The sequence below is a fragment of the Macrobrachium nipponense genome, chromosome 34, assembly GCF_015104395.2.
Source record: "Macrobrachium nipponense isolate FS-2020 chromosome 34, ASM1510439v2, whole genome shotgun sequence".
NCBI lineage: Eukaryota > Metazoa > Arthropoda > Malacostraca > Decapoda > Palaemonidae > Macrobrachium > Macrobrachium nipponense.
The window spans coordinates 54166948-54175637 of NC_061095.1; positions in this window are offsets into that span (position 1 = coordinate 54166948).

Genomic DNA, 8690 nt, shown 5'->3' on the forward strand with positions numbered 1-8690 from the left:
TATTATTATTATTTATTACAGCATCTCTTACATCCTAAATCATTTAATTTATCTATCCACGAGTCATAGAGAATTCTAAGAAGTGAGAGTGTCATGGCAATGTTCATTCACACAAAACTAAACTGTTCCGAGACTTCAGGAAATCTCCTGTTGTTGCGTCTAACAAGCGCCAATCGACACAGGCAACACCATGCAAGTTCCAGAGAGAGAGAGAGAGAGAGAGAGAGAGAGAGAGAGAGAAATGATTGTAGTCCGAAGTCTCGATTCCTTAAACGACGGAAAAAGGGAGAAGAATAAACGAGAATAAAAGAGCGTCGGTTTCCTCGAACTCCCTCGCGAGTCCTCCTTTAACACCCTTTTAGGAAACACTTTTATTCCCTCACTTATTGCGAAAGGAAACTCCTTTTTACACGGGAGATGAAGAGGCAGGAAATCGTCTTGGGAGAAATTACTGCCATTTTTCTGTCTCTTAACTACTAAGACATTCTACCGAATGATATTTGGTTAATTTTAGTTTTAATTCCAGCATTTATTGTTATAACAATCTTATTTTTATAATAAATTCTTTCAGCATTCTTATAGTAGAACTGATGTATTCATAAGTGTTCATGTAAAACAGAACATTGTTTTAATATCAGTATAATTAATCTTCTAGGGAGCGAAGGAGAATTTTAGTCTCATACAGTAAGAGAATGCTTTCAGAATTCCACGTTCCATCTTTTACGAATTGAATTCTCAATTCAATTGCATTTCTCACTCAGAGAAACGAATCATAAAATCTCTCCCTGATGGAGAACGGGACCATTTCAGTTCCTGCTTTTACATTCGACATCAACAAATATTTGACAGGAGACTCAAGTGGAAAGGAATCTTGCTCAGATCATACTCCAGTACTTGAACACCGAAACTGTAACGTAGATCAGTAGTGAACATATTTACATAAAAGATTAATACAAAAATTAACTTGAAACCGTTCTGTTTATAAAAAAATCAAGTTTCCTGACTACGTTCAATTTACCCGAGACTATAGCGATAAATAATTCATAACAAGCAAATAGTAGTTATTAACTCTTGACAGAGGGGTGGAATGGGGTGGGGGGTGAAAGGGGAAGGCAAACACTCCCTTCTTCATCTTGAACGATGTCCCATCATGTTCCTCCTGCCCCTGACTTTGTTGATGAGGAGAATACATTAGACATAAAGTTTATAATCCTGTAATTTGCGAAGGATGCTGATACACAACCCAGAGGAGACAACAGGATATGAGAACAATCATCTCTGGATTACCTTCCTAATCAGCTTTCCCGTTTAGGTGGAAGTGAAAATGAAAATGCTTTGGTATTAAATATAACCCAGAATGAAAGTCAGGTTAAATAATGTTACTTCAAAAATTATGGAAGTTGAACTTGCTCTCTCTCTCTCTCTCTCTCTCTCTCTCTTTCATTATCATTAAAATAACAATAATAGCTCTTTTATAAAAATTTATATACCATTATAACCGTGTCATCGCATTCGATATCATATTCAGTTAGAGCCAAAATGATAAATACTGAAACTTTCATCCAACCGCATATATCCCCCAACACAAACAATCGAACGCCAATAATGTGAAACGTTAATTCTTTCATAAAAATATTCATTCATATAAAAGGTGAATGGTGCAGAATTCAGTGACAACTGGTTTCCACAAATCATTTCGTCCTGATGTAGTGATATTTTACCTCATTCGAAGGTTATAAACAAAACATATATACACAAAATGGATCAGTTTTCACCGCAATCCAAATTTAGTGACAGCGGGAATTTGTTCATTGCCATTCGAATATAATTATAACTATACTCTGTTTTTTCCATCTGTCCATCCGCCTGTGGTGTTTGCGCATGGTAACACTGCGTCCTGGGCTTTAAATGATATCCTACTTCGAATCTTAACGATGTAATTCGCATACAGTAAATTATTAAAACACTTTTCAGTTGCAAATGTACACCCAGATATTCTTTTATTCACCTAAAACTTACACAAAGCGTAACTATTTACAGCCTGGGCCGCAATGTTACCTCGCGAAAGCACCACAGGCGGATGGACAGATGGAAAAAACAGAGTATACATTTGCACATCAATGCTGATCAAACATTCATAAAAAATGCCTACATTTCAATACAAAGGCTCGGTGAATGAAGGCTTAGATATATTATCAAAGCTTTTGATCAGTTTCTAATATATATTTACTAGATGTTTTTCTTTTTGTTAGCCCTTATCAGGGATGTTTTTGTTTTCAACTCAGTTAACAAACCCATTTTTCTTGTTTCCACATGGATAGATAATGGAAATGACTTGGAAACATTCCACGACGATAAGAAGGCATCATGTTTCAGAAGGTATTAAAATTGAATAATAAAGTTTAATATTATATATATATATATATATATATATATATATATATATATATATATATATATATATATATATATATATATATATATACACGCACACACCTTTCGGTAACTGATCAGACTCGACATTAAATTTGTTGAATTGATGAATAGCCTCTCCACCAAAAGATCACTACAGAGAACAAAGACTCTTTTAGCAACTAAATACTCAAACGCAGCGGAACAAAAATAACAAAGTTCATGGGTTGTTATTCAAGCGGTGTTCTCTCTTTGTTATTCTGTTCTTCTCTGACTCCCCTGACTTCGTTAGTTTAATAATAGACTCGAAGTAACTTCATCAACATTTATGCGAACTTTATCTATGAATGTTTATGTATGTATGTATGTATATACATATACGAAATGGTCACTTACCTTACATGCCATTGAGGGTAAGAAAGTCATATAATATAAATATTTCCAGGGCTATCCATCATGACGTAGCCAGGAATAATGATTATACAATTACTCCGCGGTGATATTCCAAGCGATTTCCAGTATGTCAGAATAAATAATATATTTTGTGTGAGAGACGATATTCCCCGAAGTCTGAAAATCATTTCGACCAGAAAACAAAATTGGGAGAATTGTAATATATCTGTGTGAGCCTTGGAAATGCTGATTGAAATGGAGTTCTAATTACATGGATTTCATCATTAATCATATTAATAATTCATTCTCATTATATATATAATGGAAGTCCTGGGAGTGGTGTCTGCTGCAGAGAGTAGGTAGATAACAAGAAGAAGAAGAAGAAGAAAATAAACTGTTCAGAAACAGTTCCGTTTCCTCAGATCAGCCAGTGAGAAAATAAAGTTCGAAGAGAAATGAAAACAAGTAATAAATCAAAATATATGAAACTGCTCTAAGATGACTTTATGGAGAGAGAGAGAGAGAGAGAGAGAGAGAGAGAGAGAGAGATTGGCATACTTAAGACATTAACGTCGATTCTGATATCGTATTGTTTTAGAACAATCTAAAACCAGATGATTTCCGTGCACAGCTCAAAATTCATTTTAGGAATTATCAATTTGTTATAGGAATTATTAATTAAATGCTATTATTCTTTAGTGTTTAAAACAAAAATTAGTCTCTTGAAATATTAATGGTGTTTTTTTATGAAAAGCTAGACATGGAAATAACTGCTGTGGATTGTAAAAAAAAAAAAATAAAAAGTTCTATTTACCTAATTTTTTATAATAACGTTAAATCTCCTTAAGGAACCTGCCTCATATAACTTCATTATTAAGCCGAATATCAGGACAGGTGAGGGAAATAGAAAATGTCATCTCATACTTGGATGTTAGCAATGAAGAACAAGTCACTCTGGCATATTTAGATGGAAATTATGTTGAGAGAGATAGAGAGAGAGAGGGGGGGAGAGAGAGATATTCAGTTCGGTTCACCTATGATAAACTGTGGGGTTGGAAATGGCCAATACATCTTAATGCATTATATCAATTTCATATTTTGCAGCAATGGCTAGTTTTAAATCAATGCAAAGAGAGAGAGAGAGAGAGAGAGAGAGAGAGAGAGAGAGAGAGAGAGAGAGAGAGAGAGAGAATTTATAGGGAAGGAAAAGAAAGAATTACAGTATATTACCCATCTCCATTCCACATAACAGAAAGAAAACCGATTAGAATCATCTTTTGCAGTTGACCATCTTTACATTTTAGAGAGCAAAAGAATCTTAGGCAAAACCTAAAAGAAACAGAATAATTATGGGGGAAATTCCCTGTTCCCTGTCCCACCCAAAAGTTGTGGTCACCGAATTTATAACTTTTGAAACTTTAAGGGAAGAGTTTGAATATTCACTAGTCAGCCTCAGTGTGACCCTTCCTTTCTTCTGTAAACTTTTGACACTCGGGTCTCTTTGTAGAGCAATTTAATACACTCGTACACACCTAATACATGTTGGTGTTGGCTCTTGTTTATATAAGCTGCATAAATTTTCGCTGCTTTCAATAAATACACTGAAGATTCTTGGCAATTTGTTCTTTAGTGTTTCTAAGATACTAATTATCAATGTATCAGCCTCGTCTTGAATGTTGAAGCCAACTTGAATTTGTATAACTTTTACTTATTATGAAGAGGCTTTTCGCAAATAGTTTTATAGACTATAAAAGAAGGCTGAAGACAATTGTGGATTCAACGCTAATAAAAGGCAGAGCTGATTAATGGAATCATCTAGTGGAAACTACAATTCTTCATTATCCTGACAATGCAGACATGAAACTTCCGTCATTATCCGGACACTGCAGACAGAACCTTTGAATCGCAACTGATGTCCACATCTCGAGTCCCAAAGTCCATCTTCCCTCCAAAGGCGCCTCATCAGATGGACCAATCAGAGGCTGCCACCTGTGGCCATATATACTGCCCCTCCTGAATGAACAGCCAATGGAGTATCCCCCATTTGCATCGAGGTCATTTGAATGACCTCGCCCGAGCAATGCCCAGGTCACTGTTATGGCTCTGTTCTTTTGAGTCTAAAAGACTCACTCACTCTCTCTCTTTCTCTCTCTCTCTCTGTCATATGCTTTATAGCACCAACTGAAGAAAGCGATTGGTTCATGAGATGTCTTTCACGTTTTGTATGTTTGAAATGTTCCTTTTATTTGCTTCCTGAGGTATTGTTATACATTCGGGTCAAACGTGAAATGCTTCCAAAGCTACCAGATTCCTATTGTTCCCATTCCCAAAAGCTATCAATATTCCTGTATGAATCATGAATGCCTGAATACAACTGTTTTATGACAGCGCTGATAGTTTGATCATACACCAGACCTCACAAGGAAGATAAAATGAAAATTGTAGCGCATAATGGTTTCATAACGAGAGGGAATTTTGGTAAAGAATGGCTGATATCCTTCACAAGAATAGTTATGATTTTTGGTAATACTGCTAAGAATATGCAATTTGCAGAAGACCTTGCAAAAAAAAAAAAAAAAAAAAAAAAAAAAATCAATCGATCGAGTATAGTCAGTTTCATAAAAGTGGCAGAAAATGAACTTCCTAACTTTCAAGCCATAATCTCACAAAAGAAGATATTCCAACCCCATCAAAGAGGCTGCACAGCCGATAAAAACTAATCTGCAAAGAGCCCAGCACTTAACCCCTGACCCAGTTCCTCCCGGGAGAGGGTTTAATGTCCATTACGAAGTTTTTTGGGGAAATTTTAAACTTCCATGCAAAGCTCAGCACCCACTTCTTATTATGACATCACTTTTTAAGTAGATTTTGCAAAGTAACTTTATCACCCCATTCATTTCATTGCTAAAATAGCCATTAAGAGTAAGCATTTATTTGTGCGTATCTGCAAGTTGATAATCTTGTTTAGTGTTATTTCCACAGGCTCCTCAGTCGGTTTATTGGACTATGATTTTTAACAATCGATGATCTCCCAGTACCGGTCAAGACCTTAGCAAGTGTGGGTATATGATGTTCAGGCTCATAACTTGGGTGTTTTAGGTTCGGCAAACATTGGTCTTTTCTAGGTATTTTACAGCTTACAGCACCAATTTTATTGGATCATCCTTTCTGTAGTAGGAACAGAATCTCGGTACAAACGAGGGTATGTGGTATAACAATTTGGATACCTATGGTTCTTGTCCCGTATGTGGGCATTGATGAAATGGAGGGGAAAACAGGAGGATATTGAGCCTATTGTTGAGGGGAAAATATATACATAAATTTGTTTTGTGGGTAAAGCAACAGGAAGGATTCAGAATCCATTATCAAAGTTAACGTTTTATATCAGGCTGCATAAAAAGCTCTCTCTCTCTCTCTCTCTCTCTCTCTCTTGAGAGAGAGAGAGAGAGAGAGAGAGAGAGAGAGAGTATAAGTTCTGTGGCTAGTAAAATGGAACCCAATGATAACTTGCAATACAATTTTCTTCATATCCAATTGAATGATTTGTACTTCCAATGATAACAAATGATATCGATCTCAAAAATTCATTTAGAATCATTTCTGTATGATAAATCTAAAGCCTATAAAGGTTATGTATCATTAACGCTGTAAAGGTTTGAACTCATAAAGTATCTGATTCTGCGTCAGTCGTGAGCTACAGGTTTCATTCCTCTGTGGTAATCCCCTCACTCCTTGAATTGAGATATTCCACCTCACAATGATATCACATCTAAGAGACTAATCAGAGCTTAGCAACTACTTTTGCGTTTTGATTTTTTTTTCACGTTGTCAGATATGTAAATGTGAAATAATAATAATAATAATAATAATAATAATAATAATAATAATAATAATAATAATAATAATAATAATAATAATAATAATAATAATGTCGCTTCCATTACATACCTCTTTAAGAGATTCTCGTAGCTTGAAACAAAACTTATTTTTCATTCATAGTCTCAACCACATTTACCTGTGGCGTAATTATGAAAATCTTTACGATTCCCACAACAACTTATTTTTTAGATTTGATGTGTTTTATGATGAAGCTAATGTCACCACATGCTAATTCTTTTTTTTATATTTTTGGGATCTGTCAGTTCAGCGCTAAAGCGCTCGGCTACTAGATGGAAATGTAGCCCTGGATTTAAGGAATATTTCTATCATACATTTTGTCTCTATTTAAAAGAACGTTGTTGAATTTTCTAATTTTAGAGGCTGACATCTTCGTTTACGTGAAAGGAAGCTGCTTGATATTGAATTGTTTTACCTGAGCGGGAATCTGAAAATATCTTTTTCCCGCAGTTGGTATAAATGGTACACGAATTAAACTGGCTTCATTCATACTTTTATAAAGCATTGGTAACCTCAAATATTAGACTCTTCTAACTACGGTTATTTACTGAATTTATTAAAATAAGAGAATATTAAGATGCACAATAATGAAATATTATACAGTTTTCTCCGTAGTGTTGAAAATGACATATTCTTTGGAAGCTTGAATTTCAGTTCAGTGGCCCATTTGGTGGGCTTGTTCCTTCTGAATAGGGGTCACCTTCTGCATAATAATAATAATAATCATCATCATCATCATCATCATCATCATCATCATCATCATCATCATCTTGTAAATTTCCTCCAGAAGGAGAACTGAAAGAACTGGTTGACTGCTGCCTGAGTGAAACAGGGTAAAAGAGTGTTACTCCCTTGGAGAGAGAACATTAAACAGTGAGGCACAAGACTGACCTTAATCTGAGACCGAAAAAAACCTCCCAGTTGCGCTCTGTCTTCATATTATTTTATGGTCCTTTAAAATTATGCATCTAATCTCGGTGTTGTTTGTGGGTTATTGTAAGTAATGGAATCCTTTTTATGGATTATGAGGTTTCACTGAAGGGATCTGCTTTGGCTTAGTTTAATGGCATGACATGAAATTTTGTCCTTTTAAATATATATTCTATTGAGGTTATTTAAGCTTCTGCTTCTCTTTAGGTAAATATATCTCATAACCCAATCCTTTTTTGTTTGGCAATATATTTTATATCATCTAATATTCTGCATCTTTTATGGAATTCTGATCCAAACTTGGTCGAATGATTCTTTTGCAGACTGAATATTCACAGTGGTCCGTCCTCGATGCTTATCTGTCCTCGTGGATGATATCAGCCATTCTTTCTCAAAATTCCTTCTCGTTAGGAGACCCTTGTTTGTTGCAAGTTTTCATTCCGTTGTGTTGTGTGAGGTGTGATGTCTGCTGCCATAAAGGATTCTTGAAAGGTATTCGGTCTCTTACCAGAGTCACTGGAACGATGATTGTTTCTGGGAATGGGAACAATAGGAATCTGGTGTTCTGGATGCATTCCACGCTTGGTTCCGAAATATACTATAACTCTGGATGCAACGGTACTCGCAGAAAAAAACTGAAGTAATGTTTTAAACTTTCAATACTTGGAAGACGAATATTTACTACATCTCTCTCTCTCTCTCTCTCTCTCTCTCTCTCTCTCTCTCTCTCTCTCTCTCTCTCTCTCAGACGCAACGTTCACACTAAGATCTATTCTGAGGTGTCCACATTTCGGCAGAAGGACCAACCACGCGGGCACCCTCATCAAAGGCAGAGAGAGAGAGAGAGAGAGAGAGAGAGTATGCAAATGAGATATGTCAGACATTCCTCTTCTGTCGATGGAATTATTGCAGCCTCCACAACTGGAATACATTGAAGAGGAGGAAGTCTTGTGGTCTCAGTTTCCCTTACTTGATGTGGTTTTTTCTGTTTGGGTGTTTGTGGAAGTGTAAACGTGTGTGGGGGAGTTTTGCACAAACACTTCAGATTGTTGTTTGTG